Source organism: Engraulis encrasicolus, chromosome 9 (genome assembly GCF_034702125.1).
Source record: "Engraulis encrasicolus isolate BLACKSEA-1 chromosome 9, IST_EnEncr_1.0, whole genome shotgun sequence".
Taxonomy (NCBI): Eukaryota; Metazoa; Chordata; class Actinopteri; order Clupeiformes; family Engraulidae; genus Engraulis; species Engraulis encrasicolus.
Window position 1 is genome coordinate 20,370,534 of NC_085865.1, and position 19,108 is coordinate 20,389,641.

General features: G+C 41.6%; 1 pseudogene; it reads left to right on the plus strand.

Annotated features, from left to right (window-relative positions):
• The first annotated feature begins 6,386 nt into the window (after nucleotides 1-6,386).
• Nucleotides 6,387-18,234, plus strand: LOC134456127 (alpha-2-macroglobulin-like; annotated as a pseudogene).
• The last annotated feature ends 874 nt before the right edge of the window (nucleotides 18,235-19,108 follow it).

The window sequence follows — 19,108 nt, forward strand, 5'->3', positions numbered from 1 at the left end:
CTTAACGAAGGGTGCGTTACTGTAGCCTGGTCCTGACCATCCCATAATACTAACATTTCATTTCATATTTATGGTCTGGCATTTGTTTGCTCTGAAGCGATTGTAGGAAGCAGGAAGTTTGCACTCAGTTGTGGTTTGAAATTATTGGACACCTCTCACCCAATCGCTGGCAGTTACTCAACAACAACATAGCGCAGACCAATGGCTCTGGCGCAGATGTGTACATCATTGTCACAAGCATCCTCCCCCTTTCGCCCCCACGTGGGGGGCGTATTCGCTTATTGGCTGTTTTCCGGAGGGGCGTTGCGATCAAAATTCTACTGCTCCTCCAGGCACTCCATAGAGAAGCAGGGCCAGACTACCGTAGTGGAGCCAATCCTTTGGCAGAAGTACGTAGGATGGCTCGCGAGGCTAGCGTTACTGAAACCACATACAAAGTTATTTTGGAATGAAACTCGCTTCCCTCTCTGACAATGTCCCCCAATTCTGAGGATTGTCTTTTTTTCAGCAAGACAATGTTCCAAACCACACAGCTTTCTCAAGTATTGTGAGGATGGCGGACCACCAGATCAAGACCCTGTCATGGCCAGCCTGATGTCCAGGCCTGAGTGCCATTGAAAACTTCTAAAATGTGATCGAGGGGAAAAGGAAGGGTCGCAAGCCATGAAATAAAACTCAGCAACTTGACTTTTTGAAACAAGAGGGAAATAAAGTCATCCAAGAACAATGTGAAAGACTGGTAGAGCATGTCAAGATTCATGACAACTGTGATTAATTAATATAATAATTAATAATAATTAATATAATACTAATAATAAATTGAAGAGCTTTGTTGCAAAATGACGTATATCCATTTTGGCATTTTTTGGGAAATTGACATTTTTGAATTGGGCATTCCATTGCATTGTATTGCAAAAAAGTATGTTCTCGAAATAGTTGAATGGCAAGAATTCATGCATAGATGATAGGACTTCTGAAAAGTAATTTCCAGTAATATAATGCAAAAGTCAGAAATGGTGGATACGTCGTTTTGCAACTTCAATTATTGATATAGGTCTGTGGTTCTAATAGCCTATACAATGAATGGGCATACCACTTCCGCATGCCACTCACCATGCCACATGCCACTAAATGATCTAACCCCCTCTCCACAAAAGGGGTAAGTTGTCCCGGGCCCAGGGAGATAGGGGGCCCAGAATTGGGTCCCCATTACATTGTATATTCATTGGATAGGGGGCCCTTTCAGATGACTTTGTCCTGCACCCAGCGAAAGCTGTCAGCGTCCATGCCTATCCATGACATGGCACATCCCGTCTGCACTGCCTGGCACCTGCATAAAGAACCAGCGAGAAAGAGGAGAAAAGGGAGAAAGAGGAATTTGGCTAAAAGGTTTAAAGAAATAATTCAGATCCAATATTGCGCAAGTCACTAGGCCTACAGTCATATCGCCTACACTTGCTGTGAATGTATATTAACGGCAGAAGTAGTTCTACATTATCTTTGACTGTCACATCAACACGATTCAGATTATTTTTGCATATTTGTTCATGCATCATAAAAGCAACTTTAGATGTGGCAAAAAAATTAGCGCCTGTGTCACAGCCCATATTCTGCCATGTGTCTTTGTTGCTGTTCCTCTTCCTCGTCTTCATTTTTTAGTTTTTAGCATAGGCTACTCTGATTCACAAGTTCTTCATAATACACACACAAATACACGCACACAGTCCTTAGCACACACACTCCCAATGGCCCTCGCACACACAGACACACACACACACAGCCCTTGGCACACATACTCCCATGGCCCTTGAGCATACACGCGTACGCACACACACACACACACACACACACACACACACACACACACACACACACACACACACACACACACACACACACACACACACACACACACACACACACACATTCACACACACACCTTTCTCTCAACGGGCAGTGATGGACTGGGATCTGGCCCATTGAAGAAAATGCTACATTGACACCAAGGCCACCAGCGCAAGCCAGAATCTGGATGACACACACATACACATACAAGACTTTTTGTGTGGACTGACTGAAAAAGAAAAAGAAGCATATTTAATTTTTGTTTGAGGATTTGTAACCAATGACATGTGACCAATCGAGCAAAGTTTGTAGGTTGTAGAAATGGACAGGCTCATGGCTGCTTTGCTGTGTTTTTATTTTTCATTTAGATTACAATTTCACTCTCTCCCGCTCTCTCTCTCTCTCTCACTCTCTGGCCTACTGTCTCTCCATCTCTGTCTGTCTATCTCTCTGCATACACAGACACACTGATGATCGATATGGACTGGTTAATTACGTACACATAGTCTTCCAAACTGATGTAGGTTTGTGGGTGCGATGGATTGTTATCTGGGTGACCCTTGCCTGTGGCGTTTTTGCCTCCGAGCTGACTGGCATTGTGGTCCGGAGGGGGGCTGGCCACTGATGGGGATCACGGTCCATGGTGCCCTGCTCATTGGCTGTGCTTTGCTAGCATTAATTAACCCGCTTCACGGGTTAAACAGGGGGAGATGTAGGAATATAGAATATATACTAGCAAGATCATTAGCTTGTGTGTCCTTATCGGGAGACCTAAGAACATTCCTCTTTTGATACAAACAGAACACAGGGGCTGCAGAGTACGTTCAGACACACTAAGCCATTGTAAAGGTATGTTACAAATGTATCATGAAAATCTCTGAAGGTACTCAGTAGATTCTGTCAGGATCACCCGATCAGGACAGCCAATCAAAACTGACAAGACAAGTTCAATAAAACTACCTTACAGACACTTGGAGGGCAGAAATACACCTTTCTCCGATGATATGACTGATTAAGCTGTATTGTTGTAATGACCTGAGTATCCTCAGTAAACTCTGAACATGATTGACAAATCTCTGCCTCTGTGTCTATCTTCCACCTGTGAACACAATTCTTACAGGACCAGCTGTTTAACCACTACTCCATGGTCGTCTCAGCTGTTGTCATGACATCTAACCACTCATATTCCAGATAGAGTTCCAATTTACAAACTTAAAGACATTGTGTTATGATGTCAGTTGTACTTAAAAATACAATGCCAACCTGAGTTAATTTATTGGTACCTGAAAACCTGTTGAGAACACCTAAAATGTTTAACTTATGTCATCTAGACATTTTTGCAATATTGAGTACTACGGCATAAACCTTTCTAGTTCATAGTACTGTTGGGGAATACAATGTAGGCACTTCTGCTACGGAGGGAGATAGGGAGTGGTAGGTGGGATTCGGACGTAGTAGTAGTAGTAGAAGTACTAGAAATAGTAGCAGGAGTAGTGGTAGCAGTTTTTCAATATGGTGACTAAGACCAATTTTTCTATGTGTCACGTCAATGCAACAAAGTGGGATCAATGCAAGTCTCCTAAATGGGCGTGACTTTTTTTATTTTTTTTAAATGTTCAACATTGAACTGATTTTATTCTTAAACCCTGCTAGTGTCCTAAAGGGCCATGGCAGTTCATAGAATGCAGCTTAGAAACCTAACGTCATATTGATTCTGAAAGAAACTCGAAAAATGAAGTAGTATAGTAGTAATAGTACATTAAGTAGTAGTAGGCCTAGTAGTAGTAGTAGTAGTAGTAGTAGTAGTAGTAGTAGTAGTAGTAGTAGTAGTAGTAGTAGTAGTAGTAGTAGTAGTAGTAGTACACTAAAGATAGAGAGACGTCATTAGAAGTGCCCAACAGTGAAGGTACCAAAGAGCATAAGCCCTCCATTCTCAACTATGTCCAGTTTCATAGTAAGGTTGGTTTTTTTTTGTTTTTTTTTTAATTTCTTGTATGCTAAATATAGTTTTACATATCAATCAATGTCTAATTTAAGGGACAACCTTGTTCTTGATTGTTAGTTGTTAGTTTCTTTCTTTCTTTCTTTCTTTCTTTCTTTCTTTCTTTCTTTCTTTCTTTCTTTCTTTTCTTTCATTTCGTTTTTCTTTGCTCATGCTATTCTAAGTTTTTGCATCATTACCAATGTCGGACTCCCAAATTGATGATGCTGCTGTTGAGGATTTAAAGTGTGCCCGGGCTGACGTCAAATATCCAAGTGATGGCCCTTCTGCGGTTCTTAAGGTACAACAGCAGCCAACGAGAATAACAATAAAGTATTCACCCAATGAAATGTCTCTGTGTGCAAGTCTGGCATAGGATATAAGGGCTGTGAAGTCAGTATGCTACAGCAAGGGAAGAACTACTGTAAACACAACCAGCTCGTTAATTGTGTGTGTGTGTGTGTGTGTGTGTGTGTGTGTGTGTGTGTGTGTGTGTGTGTGTGTGTGTGTGTGTGTGTGTGTGTGTGTGTGTGTGTGTGTGTGTGTGTGTGTGTGTGTGTGTGTGTGAGAGAGAGAGAGAGAGAGAGAGAGAGACGGTGCATCCGTATCTAAATGTTTTGTTTGTGTTTCACCTAGAGATTGGGACTGAAGGCCATAACGAATATAGCTCTAGACTGCAGTGGTTCCCAACCTTTTTCTTCCCATATTTTTACCTTTGTAAGCTTTCGTGACCCAATCGCGCGAGCATCCTCATGAGAGGGAGTCACATGATACTCTGTTTCCTGCAAAAACGTATTAGTTATCATTTCATATCTTAATTTGTCTTCAGTCAAATATAGAATAACTGTTTAATGTATCACTTACATTTTGTTGCTTCTATGCATATATTAGTTTCGATGCTTTGTCATTTATTCAACGTGGGCTATATATGGTATAATTAAACCCCTTAAGATCAAGAGGGCTTCGCGACCCACTGTGGATCTTTGGCGACCCATAGGTTGGGTCCCGACCCATAGGTTGGGAACCGCTGCTCTAGAGGGCCCTCTGTGCTCCATAACTCGAGTGACTTTTGGTATGCTTTTTTGAATAATGTTAAAGCATTTTAAGCAGAATTGTATGAAGTAGAAGTAGAAGCACTCTTAGAGATGTAATAACAACGCTAGTCTAGTCTACTACAAAGTTGAAACCATATAATATCATACCACTAGTGTTGCAATTACATCTGTAAGAGTACTTTTACACGTAGGACACGTAGGCTACTCAGAAAGCGATGGCCTTGGTATTAACGAATTTGGCTACTTGATGTATGAAAAAGGTGCCAGTCATCTTAGTACGTTCAAGAGCTCTGACTATGGACTATAGTTTATATTTTAGTTGAAATGATCATGCACACGCACACGCACACAGACACACAGACAGACACACACACACACACACACACACACACACACACACACACACACACACACACACACACACACACACACACACACACACACACACACACACCAAGTTTGATGCCAGGTAAAAGCTGCTGTGGCTGTAAAAATAAAGGACAAAAACAAAAAACACGGTCCGCACAGTCTTCCCAGAAACATGGCTCTGGACCCTGGAGGAGGTCGGGTGAGTGACTAAGGAAATATCCGCAAAACAGAATAGGTCTCTCGCTCAAGGACCGCACAGTCTTCCCAGAAACATGGCTCTGGACCCTGGAGGAGGTCGGGTGAGTGACTAAGGAAATTTCCTCAAAACAGAATAGGTCTCTCGCTGAAGGACATAAAAACACAATATAGAGAGAAAACTGAGTGACTAAGGAAATTTCCGCAAAACAGAATAGGTCTCTCGCTCAAGGACCGCACAGTCTTCCCAGAAACATGGCTCTGGACCCTGGAGGAGGTCAGATGAGTGACTAAGGAAATTTCCGCAAAACAGAATAGGTCTCTCGCTAAAGGACATAAAAACACAATATAGAGAGAAAACTGCTGTTCTGTTCTTCTGGGCACACACTCTCTGGAGAGCCCTATCGCATGAGATGCGTCGTGTTTCCACGAAATTAAATGAATCTATAACGGTAGTGGTGCCGTCACGATATAGCCCCGTTTTTCGTGGTTGGGCCACTCTTCCGCAGCCAATGCATTTGAATGGGCTGTCCAACTCATGGTTGATTCACGATTGATGGACCTATCAAGCCTCCAGGTGATTTCTCAGACACCAGTGATGAGGAAGAAGTGGAGTGTATAGGTACGGTGTAGAAAAGCGAACATTGCATTGGAAAACACACTGTCCAACTTAATTTGTTTTACTTTACAGTGTGATGGGGCATACATGCTAATGTATCCCTTCACTAATAATCCTTCCCTAATCAGTTTTCTGTCGGAATTGGGCCATCAATCGTAAATCAACCACGAGTCAGACAGCCCATTCAAATGCATTGGCTGTGGAAGTGTGGCCCAACCACGAAAAAGGGGGCTTTATCATGACGGCATGACGAACGTTATAGATTATAGATGGGTGATTCGTGGCCACGTGACGATATAGCATGCGATACAGTTGCTGTGGCATGAGCCCCTCTGCTGATGGCCAGTACTCCTCCTGTCTGTGTGCCAACGGCAGGAAGACCTTCAGCTGGACTCTGGTGCCCTCCACACTCTGTAATACAGAAGGAATTCCACAAAAGTAAAAGTAAACTTTATTTTAGGGTTTGCATGTTAGCCACTATTAGTTTAACTAACATGCCTAATTACTATCTATTACTTAGAAAACCTGTGTTAAGCAAAAACAAGAGCCTGCTAGGTCCCCACAATAATATCAATAATGAAGTCCTTGTTGGTGAAGTACAAGAAATGTGTTAATACATGGCTAACAAATGGTTTATTTTGGCTAACGTGTGTGTTATAAGTCAGTTATACAGACATTAAGGCACATGTTATTAGTGGATAATGGAAAATAAAGTTTTACCATTTTTTGTCATCACATCTCAGAACAATAGCACTAGAGCACACAAATGTGCACAATAACATTGCATTTATGCCTCAGGGGAGCAGTGTAGGCTACAGAGACGCGTATGGAGGATTGTGATCAGACAAAGTTTTTGGGACCTGCTCAGTCTGATCATAACCCTTCATACTCTGATTAAAATTACTCTGTTAGAGATGGTAAGAAAAACAGTTAAAGGTCTAGCGAGTATTTGTAGTTGCTTTCCAGAATTCACGCTGCCAATTCACAAACACCTCTCACCATCTGGCTGTTTCACCAAACTACACGCAAAGGTGTTCCGTTTTCCTCTCGCAACCATCTGAGGCTTGTTGAGGACGGAATCATTCTTGAACTAATGAGCCAATCAGAATCGCTGAATGGGATTTTCCAGTTTGGCGGTGTTATGGCTCTTATTCCTCCAGCTGTTTTCAACTGCGTCACGGGTCGAGTTCAATGTGAGTGGCTGAATTGGCATGTCAGTAAAGATGAGGACAGGTTATTTATCCAATCACATGCAAAGATTTTTGATAAGCGTCATTCGAAAATGTGTCGGCTGTGGAGGAAACCCAGAGGCTATCAGGAAGACCAAGGTAAAAATGTATCAGCTGGCAAGAGCCAGGGTAGCCCTCCATTGGCACGCTGTAATAGTCATTAAAAACTACTATAGTACTACAATACTATGACACAATACAGGGCCATTAGTAATGCACTACCAACTTGGTCATTGCCATAGAGCTTGAAAGTGACGTCACTTCCCCCAATTTCATGGGACCTCAATGGCGTTTTTAGCATAAAATCGTAGCATGTAATCCAATGGCGGTATTAATATGATATTTCGATCCCCTTTGAATTGTGCCACGAGCTCCACATATGTTGTTTCTGATATTTTTGGTTAATTTTTCGTACGAAACTCCAACCGATTTAGAATAGTGTGTTTCTTCACATTTTTCATACAGACGGCTTCAGAACAAAATATTGATATTTCTGCATGAATAATCTATATCTAGCCTCTTAAACAGCATATTTGTAGCCCAGCGCATATAATGACTGCTACCATGTTGTTAGATGGTCAGCTTAGGTCCCGTGAAATGCGGAACTAAGGGGTGGGACTTTCAAGCTCTATTCTGGTAGCAGCAAATTTATAACATAGTGTCTTAACCCTATTCAGACTGGACTTTTTTGGGCCTGGGCCTGGGGGGGGCTCTTTTGACCCCCCCCCCCCTCATAACTCATGAACGGAATCTTTTTTGTGTAATTATCTGGTATTATGACGTCAACATCTTATTAAGCCCAAAATCTCGCCATAATGTATTTTCCATCAAATGTAGGTAATGCACTTGAATTTTAATGATTTTATGCTTCAAACCACTTTAATGCTCACAAAGTAGTCTGATGCTATTGGAAATAACAAAAAAATATGAAAATATATGGCATCATAGATACGGTAAAGTGATTTTTGGTCAGACATACCTGTCAGAAAACCGTTGCAAAATGATAAACTTAATCTTTCGGTACTTAACTGTAGCCAACTAAATGTTAGGAAAAGTCACAAAGTTTCGTAGTCATAGCTTAAGTCGTTAAGGAATTATACGACATCAAAGTTGGTGCGGGCACTTTTAGCCCCCCCCCCAGTCTGGATAGGGTTAACGGTCTAATCTTCATCTGCAAAGCCTCTAATTACAGGCAGGAACGGATGAACGGATGGATTAATCTACTAGCACTCTCCTCCATCTATTCCAGCCTGACTCTGACACAAAGAGCATGGTACCATCCAGGGCCGCTGACAGCTTTTGCTGGGCCCAGGACAAAGTCATCTGAAAGAGCCCCCTACCCACATACACTGTAATTGGGACCCAATGTTGCCCCCCCAATCGTCCTGGGCCCAGGAGGACAACATACCCCTTGGCCTGGTACCATCCAACGCACTGCTAACCCTGGACAAGACATAACTGCAAGATATAAAAGACATAATGTCAAGTATTTTTAAATGGTAATGCTGTACTGTATGTTTGTGTGTGGTAGGATTGATGAACGTGACCATAAGTGCCGAGGCTACCTCCTCCCAGACTCTGTGTGGCAATGAGTTGGTGTCCGTCCCTGAGAGGGACAGCATTGACATAGTCACACGCCCTCTGCTGGTCAAGGTAGGTACATTACATGTGGCAGATGATTTTATCTAAAGCGATTCACAATCAAGGACATAATCATAGCATACATTTCTTGCATATTCAAGTGCACAGGAAATATACAGAATAATAAGTGATGTCAAGTGCACAGGAAATATACAGAATATTAAGTGATGTCAAGTAGGGTCAGTTTTTTGTTTTATTAACACAGGATTACATTAGCACACCCAGGTACACATTCATCATCATCATCACCACTTACCAGTATCCAATATGAAGTCTTGATGAGCTGGGATAAAGCAAGCATAAAGCTACACTTAAGCTCATGTTTTTGTCATTCAAGCCTGAAGGAACAGAGAAAACGGAGACTTTCAATTAGCTCCTACAGTATGTCCAAAGGGTGAATATTCTTTGGCTCCCCATTAGTAATCTTCATTACATCACATACCTAGTCTAGTCCTATAACCCTGATATTTCAGGTTTATTCGGGTTCTGTACCATGAACCCATGATCAATGCATTCTCAGATCCCATGTATAATTTCAATAGAAAGTCTCATCATGGACTGCATGCAATATAATTTGATATTATTATTTTGCTGTATTTATTTTGTCCCATCCACATAGTCCTATTAACTTCATATTTCATCATTATAGTTAATCAGGCATACAGTTATAAAAGATATACATAATACCAAAATAAGTATTTAATAGGACATATGTGCTTTCTAATATAATTTGTTTATCATTTTGAAACTGCCAGCAGACGTCATAAAGGGATCAACACGAGTTTCCGTCTCTGTGCTAGGTATCACAGATCTCTCTCTCTCTCTCTCACACACACACACACACACACACACTCACACACACACTCTCACACACACACACACACACACACACACACACACACACACACACACACACACACACACACACACACACACACACACACACACACACACACACACACACACACACAGTCAAGTTTGGCAATAAGCAGCACAGTTTCAATGAGAAACATATTTGCAATACCTGCTCTGGCCTCAATACTGCACAGTGCACCTTCAAGTCCCCAAAACATGTAATAACGCCTGAACATGTAATGAGAGACTGATAATTCCTGATAGCCTACTGGAAGGATAAAGGATAATAATGATAATAATAATAATGATAATAATAATAATAATAATAATAATAATAATAATAATAATAATAATAATAATAATATGAATAATCATCCTCATCATCATCATCCTAACCTGTGTCCCTGCAGGAGACGTCTTGGGCCGCGCCCTGAAGAACATGGAGGGTCTCCTGAGGATGCCGTATGGCTGTGGGGAGCAGAACATGGCCATCCTCTCCCCAAACATCTACATCCTGGAGTACCTTCACAACACTGGCCAGCTCACCGCAGACATCAAGGAGAAAGCCACCAACTTCCTCCAGAGTGGTCGGTGGATTACTTTTATTATTATGGAAAGTAACACATTTCCATCTGGTGGCCCATGGTATCATGCACTAAAAACTTGTTAATCCTGTTCTATTTTACTTGGACATGTTTCATTATACTTTAATGCTTTTGTAAAATGTCAAGTTGACATGACCCCTTCCAGCTAGTGGTCTTGTCAAAAGTCAAATAATCATGACACAACCATGGGCAGACTTTTTCATCTTGGTAAATGTTGTAAGGAAGACATCCCAAACAATGTCAGGTTTACAACAAAACGTGACTTTGTATTTAACACAACAATGACAGCAGACATTGGCATTCATCAATACGAGTTTTATGTTGTAGTTATAACATGGTCATTGCCAGTTTTATGTTGTAGTTATAACATGGTCATTGCCAGTTTTATGTTGTAGTTATAACATGGTCATTGCCAGTTTTATGTTGCAGTTATAACATGGTCATTGCCAGTTTTATGTTGTAGTTATAACATGGTCATTGCCAGTTTTATGTTGTAGTTATAACATGGTCATTGCCAGTTTTATTTTGTAGTTATAACATGGTCATTGCCAGTCTAATAGGGAGGGGTGACAAGTAAAGTGTTTAGCAGCACACTACGATGCACAGTAGACCTACATGGCATGTACAATGTTTTGTCTCCGGTACAAATGTAACCAACAGGGTACCAGCGACAGCTTATTTAGCTGCACACTGATACAGTCTATATGTGGTACAATGTTTCTGTCTCCTAGGATACCAGCGACAGCTGAACTACAAGCACAGTGACGGGGCCTACAGCACGTTTGGCACAGGAGACGGGAACACGTGGTGAGTGGCGTGGGCTACAATTACTTCATAATAAAAGGCCTTGATGTTGTAATCACTACTGCTCTTTACTGTTCTCCCCCTCCAGCCTTCCATTTGAAATGTGCAAGAATGTTCATTTTATCCGTTCCATTAGGCTTACGGCGTTTGTGATGAGATCTTTCGGAAAAGCAAAGTCCTTCACCTACATTGACCCAGAGACTCTACAATTTGCTGAGACTTGGCTTAGAAATAAACTCAGGCCGTCCGGAGTTTTCCATATGCAAGGGAAGCTCTTCAACAACCGGATGAAGGTACCTCTACTACCATTAGACAATTCATTACCTTGAACATGCACTTTTCTTAGGTGACTTACAGAAACATGCGCAAGGCACATACAGTATGTTTGACAAATAGGGGATAAGCAAGGCATAATTAAGTTACAAGGGAGCGTATTTGATAACTTTTTGTCAGAATTAATATGGATGGTTTGTTGCCATGGCTTTACCTACATCAGTTTTTTTCTGGTCTCTGGGGAGGAGTAAATGATTACGTCACCATCAATGCTGGAACTGGACATGCCTGTACCTGTAAGGAAATTGACAGTTCTGTTCATCTTGATATAATCCAGGTCAAATCCGTCTTCCTCAATTGTTTTTATGATGATTTAGTGCCTTATATTATATTTATCTTTACGCTTTATGCTGATTTTTAGCTGTGGTGATTTCTCATATTCGACAGCAGTCTCCATCAATTAAATAGCCAATACTTCACTGTTATCATAAAAAACTGACACACAGAGAAACGCCCCTCAACTATAGTCAGCCATTTTAATTAATATAATTAATTTAATCTAATCGAATTTATGCACTCATTAAATTGAGTTCATTTATCTGCACACGCCTTATCAGGTTGTAAGTATTGTGAATGTGGGAATGTGTATGTGTATTTCAAAGCACTACGAGTCAACTGCACACAATAGGTGTGATGTGCTTTATAAATACATTTTGACTGATTAATATCATAGGCCCCTACATTTTTTGTTTTGTTTTTGTTCAGCCTAGTTTACTGGGTTAGCTCACCTAGCAGCCAAAAAATATGTTTGCCTGGTGAGCTTGTGTAGCCCTGCTCTTTTTAAAATCACCACAAGGCCCCAACCTTGGCCCACCTTGCCCACATCACAACACTCTTTCTGTTCCTGTTTGAATCTTCTGAGCGGATTGGGCTGCGCAGGGGTAGAGATGGCAAAATGGCCACCGCATGTACAAAGTGGCCACTTGATTGGTCATGTTGGTCATATCCTTGACCAAAGCAGTGCAGAGGCTATTTAGATCATAGCGGTGCTTCTAATCACACAGCAGGGTTGCCAGATGTGACTGATGATTTCCAGCCCAGAAAATACTCAAGAACTGCCTGTGACCACTAAAGTCCACTCCAATCTGGCAACAACTGTAACAGCTCAACAGTGTTGGCCCACGGCCACAAATCCACTCTCATTTCACTTCACCTTTAGTCTTGAAGTAAAACCAGTTTGGTATTATTTGAAAAGCGTAACAACCTCTTATGACTTTTGTGTGTCTTAGGAGAGCACCATGAGGTTCCTCAAGTCTGTTAGTGACCTGTCCAACATGTACTCCACTGCTCTGCTGGCCTACACCTTCACCTTCGTCTGGCTGGAGAAGAAGAGATCAGAGCTCAGCTGCTCAAACACCTGGACACTGTAGCGACCTCTAGTGACAGTACGAGGCATTACCTAATTGTGTTTTTGTGTGTGTGGTCATTCATTATTATTAAGCGGGCTTGCGGAGCAAGAGCAGAGCTCTTGCAGAGCAAGGCCCGTTTATAGTAATCTCTAAGTCCTGTTTCTTATTATCGTTCTTGTGCAGGGGGACAGCAAAAATAGAAAATGGATCTCCTCCTAGGCCTTTCGAGATAGAGACACCGTTCAAACACTAAAACGACCGGCTCGGCTTGGAGATCGCGTTTCGTTATAGGCTTCTCCGTGTCTCTTATCGTTTTCCCGTTTTTGGCGATTTAGTGAAAGCCTGGGTCCCCATTGGAAACAGTGGTGGAACCTTCATGAACCAAAGTTCCGCCACTCTAGAGATTAGAGTGTAGGAGGCTTTTTCGGTCATAAAATATCAACACTTTCACCTAGAAGTTTAGTTGACGCGTTGTTAGCGAGCTCTATGGGATGTCTCCAAATTGTGAAAGTTTCATCTCCCAACTCCCAATACTTTTTAAATGGCAGGTTTGTAAAAAAAACAGGCCTGGCTCTATGGAGAATCCCATTCTTTCGAAAAGTGCATTTTTCAAGAGATCAGCGCATGTCCCACACGGAGGTCCATTTGTGCCTGAAAAATTTAACCTATAAACTTCATTCAAAGACTGTTAGAGAGATCACAAGCATGACTCCGATCTGTGAAAAGGACACGTGCCAACTCCTTTTAGTTTTTTTACAACGATGTTGTAAAGACAAAAAACTCATTCTCATTCTCTCCCCTTTTTAAAGGGGTATGCCACTATTTTGGAGCTTAATACAGTTAAAATCGTTGGCTGGGGTTTATAAAGGTGGTAAAGTGTCTTATTTTTCATGTTAAGCGTTGTCTTGCTGTAAGACAAGTTAAAAGAGGGAATATGTCGCTAAGCTAGTGAAAGTCAATGGATCCATGTAGCATTGTAGCATGCTACACGGATATATTGACTTTCACTAGCTTAGCGACATATTCCCTCTTTTAACTTGTCTTCAAGCAAGACAACGGCTTACATGAAAAATAAGACACTTTACCACCTTTACAAACCCCAGCCAACGATTTTAACTGTATTAAGCCCCAAAATAGTGGCATACCCCTTTAAGGCTCAATACTAACTGTCAGTTAGTATCAGAACAGGTGCTCCCAATGAAGTGTTCCATCTTAACTGCCACTGTCTCAAGATTCTATTCTTAACGAGCAGGTGCGAGCAGCCATTCTAGAAGGCCATTGTTCAGCTCTGCAATGCAATGTAATATAGTCTTGCTGGACTATGCATGACAAGTAGCTGCTTGGCTTAGTGGTAATGCATGCCGCTGCATTAGAGATATGGAGGTTGAGAGTTCGAATCCCACCTGAAGCCATGTTGATTTTCTAAATTATATCATATGCAGCGTTCCTTGGCCGACTTAAAATGCCATGTATATCATTTAGTATGGATGGCAAATGTGCTGAATTACAGATATTGAGGTTGGGGGTTCGAAACCCAGTCAAAGCCATGTTGATTTTCAAAATTATATCATATGCAGTGTTCCTTGGCCAACTTAAAATGCCATGTATGTCATTTAGTATGCATGGCAAATGTGCTGGATTACAGATATGGAGAGGTTGGGGTTCGAATCCCAGTCAAAGCCATGTTGATTTTCAAAATTATATCATATGCAGTGTTCCTTGGCCAACTTAAAATGCCATGTATATCATTTAGTATGAATGGCAAATGTGCTGAATTAGGGATATGGGGGTTGGAGGTTCGAACCCCAGTCGAAGCCATGTTGATTTTCAAAATGATATCATATGCAGTGTTCCTTAGCCAACTTCAAATATCATGTATTGTATGTCATTTAATATCAATGGCAAAGGGGTTGGATTACAGATATGGAGGTTGTGAGTTCTAATCCCGCTCGAAGCCATGTTGATTTTCAAAATTTTATCATATGCAGTGTTCCTTAGCCAACTTAAAATACCATGTATGTCATTTAGTAGCAGAGCTGCAACACTTTCAAGATGGCTGAATCCAAGATGGCTGAATTGTTTGGCCCATAACTTCTGACTGGGTGGATGGAGTTTTTCCAAGATTTCTTTTTGGCTTTGTTTTCTCAATAGTACTTTGTTTCATCTCTGCCCCAAAAGGCAAGCCCGCTTCCAGCATTTTCTGTGAGAATGCATTTCTAGTTATTACCTACATTTCTAATTTGATAATCCAACACGTCTCAAAAGAGTTGGGACGGGGACAATAAATGGCAGCAAATATCGAGGAAGACTAAAAACAAAACAAAAGACAACACTTAACAGTTAAATACATTAACCGATGAGATGATTTTATATAAAAAAACAGTGTTAATTCCTAACTTGGACATGATTTCACCAGCTTAAATGGTGGGTGTATTCCTTGTCATGTTTTGCAATGTTTTCCTTTCTGTAGTGCTTACAGTGTGACAGGTCTTGACCAAAAGCCCACCATTTTATCACCTGCTGGTCCTTATGATGGAGCCAAACTGTTAAAACATAGTAGAGAATGCAATTTGACCTTACTATGTGGCAGTAATCGAAGATCTCCCTTCAAAATATAATGCATGAGTGTCTTTTCATGCTGTTTAAAACCCATTTATACCATTCAGCACTGTATTTAACTCTACAGATGAGTGAGAACATCTTAACCAATGCACTACTGCACCCGCATGCCATCATGGCTGACTTTTGAAGTTAGCACTAACACAAGTTGGATGGTCCATTTTCACTGTAGCACAGGATGTGCAATGCTCTATTATTGTCAAAAAGAATGGACTTCTACAACTTCTGCTGACTTCTGTAAGCAAAGGACAGTTTCCCATGTCTTCTGGGTTTATTTCAAGTGAGCTCAGGTGCTTAGGAGAATGTTACACCCCTGTATCATTTGCACGCATTAAGCATTCTTAATATGGTCAATTTTCAATAGCTCTAGCACTCCAGGAATTAGAGTGAGACTACAGCCAATATATATATCATGGTGTCATGAACCTATACAATGATTTTAGTAAGAAAAATATGTCTTATATACACTCAATCGTGGTAAATCAAAGGGAATTCAAAAATGTATGTAATAACTATGGTAATTATTCCCTTTGCATCTTTAATTCTGAGTGACTCAGCCTCTCTGTGATGATCTTATACCTGGACACCTATATTGTCCGTCAGTACAATTCATTTTGAAATGTTCTTCTTTGTTGTTTGATCTTATTTGGATGTTTACTAAATTTCACTGATCCCCGTCCCAACTTATTTGAGACGTGTTGGATTTATCAAATTAGAAATGAGTACATTTGTCCCCCAAAAGAATATTTTTTCTCGGTTTTAACACTTAATATGTTGTCTTTTCACTATTCTCCATCTAATGAATGGATTGAATGTTTTGAAAATGATAGCATTTTGATTTTATTCACTGTTTACCAAACGTCCCAACTTCATCGGAGTTGGGGTTTGTAGTTCTTAATAGTAGATGTTGGCAATCTGTCTTGTTCATGCTGTATCACAATTTTACCAGTTGCTAGTTGCATCCTGCTATGAGTTACTAATTTGTAGATAATTGGATTTATTTGAGCTTTTGTTCCTCATCAAAAAGCTTGAACAGTTGTGGTCATTGAAGAGGGGATGCTAGTAGTTACGGCGTTATGAGGCGAAATGTTTTTCCAGCTGAAAGACGTCCAGTTTCTTACAGCTAAGGTGTTTGGATAATGACCTGGATGACTGAGGATCCTCACTCACACTCACATACCTACCAGCTGCATATTACCCTGCAGGTGACAGTAAATCACCAGTTGTTCATGATGGAATGATCTCACACCCAGGGGCGTAGCCAGAGGGTGGCTGTTACACTTTGACTTTGTGTAAGCGAATTAAATCAGACACACACCGCAGCATAGTTTTCTGTGGCTTTACTACAACCTTACATCCCTACTACACAGGTCAAGGGGATAAACGTATGGACGTAATGACGTCATCCTCAGTACATGACAGTGGCCAAGGGGTGCCATTGGTCAGATGCTGGCCACCCCATTGCCCCCCCCCCTTACAGACACCCAGATCCTGTTTTCATAACAGTTTTTGACAATTGTGTTCCAGCCCAATTAAAAGGCTGGCCCAAGATGGCCCCCCCAGAATTTTTTTCTGCCTACGCCCCTGCTCACACTGCACTATGTACAGTGTATATGGAATATAAAATGACAATTAAACTTGACTTGACTTGTCTTTCCTCCTCAGGCACTGAGATAAACTGGTCGTCCTCCGCAGAGCTGCCTGATTCCCTGGCGGTGGAGACCAGCTCTTATGTGCTGTTTGCCGTCCTCACCAAGCCCACGCTGCAGCCCTCTGCAGACCTGGGCTACGCCAGCAGGATCGTCAGCTGGCTGGTGAAGCAGCAGAATCCATACGGAGGCTTCTCTTCCACACAGGTGCCCCTTCCTCAATAGGCGATGTTATATTACATTACAACTGCATTAAATTGCATTAATTATCATAACCAATGATGCCAGAGTTGAGTAAATATGTGTGTGTGTGTGTGTGTGTGTGTGTGTGTGTGTGTGTGTGTGTGTGTGTGTGTGTGTGTGTGTGTGTGTGTGTGTGTGTGTGTGTGTGTGTGTGTGTGTGTTTGGTCTGTCTGTCTGTCTCTCAGGACACAGTGGTGGCACTTCAGGCTCTGGCCCTGTATGCCACTGTGGTCTTAAACCCACACGACTCCAGCACTGTCACAGTGCAGACACCAGGTGGCGCCAAACAGCAGTTTGAGTTGAACCAGCTGAATGCCCTGCTCTACCAGGAGGGGGCGCTGCTGGGGCTTCCTGGGAAGTACACCATAGAGGCCAATGGCTCTGCTTGCACCTCTGTTGGGGTCAGTCAGACAAAATTCAAAATTCAACATTCAGTTTTGGAACCCGTAACAAACAATAGAAGGACTTCTAAAGTCAAAGAAGAATGTTTCATATTCAGATTTATACTAAAAAGCATCCTGTGTGTACAAACTGCTTCCTCTGTCACAGGTGGCTCTTTTCTACAACATCTATACAACTCCCATTGACAAGAAGACTACTTAAGCTGTCACAGCTCAGGCCCAGCCGCAGACTGAGGCAGAGTGCAACAAGGCCATGGCACAGATCCTCAACGTGGAGATCACTGTCCTGTACGTATCCCTGTACACAGCTATGTCATGAGTCTTCATTTAGCCTTATTTTTACAATAGAGCAAAATCATATTTTGTCATTGAAAGTGGTGATTTATTGGCCCTGCCGTGGTCAAACGGTAGGGCACTCGTCTACCATGCGGCTGACCCAGGTTTGATTCCCAGCTCGGGTCCTTTGGCGGCCCCCTTCAACATCTCTCTCTCCCCACTCGCTTCCTGTCACCACCTTCACTGTCCTATCATAAATAAAGTTAAAAAGACCAAAAAAAAGTGGTGATTTATTACATGTGAAATAAGATCAATACTTTTTCACTATTGCATTAATTTGTCTTCTGTCTCTTGAACAATCACCAGAGATGAAAATGACATACTGTTGCTTTAACTTGTCACCTATGTCTTGTGCAGTTACCATGGTGCCCAGGAGAGCACCAACATGGCCATTGTAGATGTCACCATGCTCTCTGGCTTCACTCCTGAGCCCACCTCTCTCGAACTTTGTGTAGGTTGTGCTTCATCCTTGTGCATTAGTACATACTGTAGCACTAAGCAGATGGTTTTACGGTGAATAACAAAAATGCAGGACATAAATAAGGGCAACCAGAGATGGCAACCTGGCCCCAATATGCCCAATGCTAGATGCATGTCGAGTATGTACAGCACAGTAGAAGTCCTTTATTTATGGAGGGAATAAGGGTGTCTTGCCCCTTACACATAATACAAAAAAATACATACTGTATAATATACTGTGATGTGGCAACCTGGCCCCAGTATGGCCAATGTTATCATAAGCTATTTTCAACATTATGCCCCTTTTCTGAGTTATCTGCAATGTTTTAGAACCCCCCTCATGTTTACTGCTGTCTCTGTTATTTGGCTAATTTGGATTTCGTCTCAACCGGCTTTAGAATGGCTGTCTATGGGCATGTCCAAATATATTCCTAAATCCACCCTAAACATTTGTTTTCAATACTGTGCAACTACTCACCAAGTGTTCAGGGTTGTTCACTGGTATTCCATAACAATTTTCG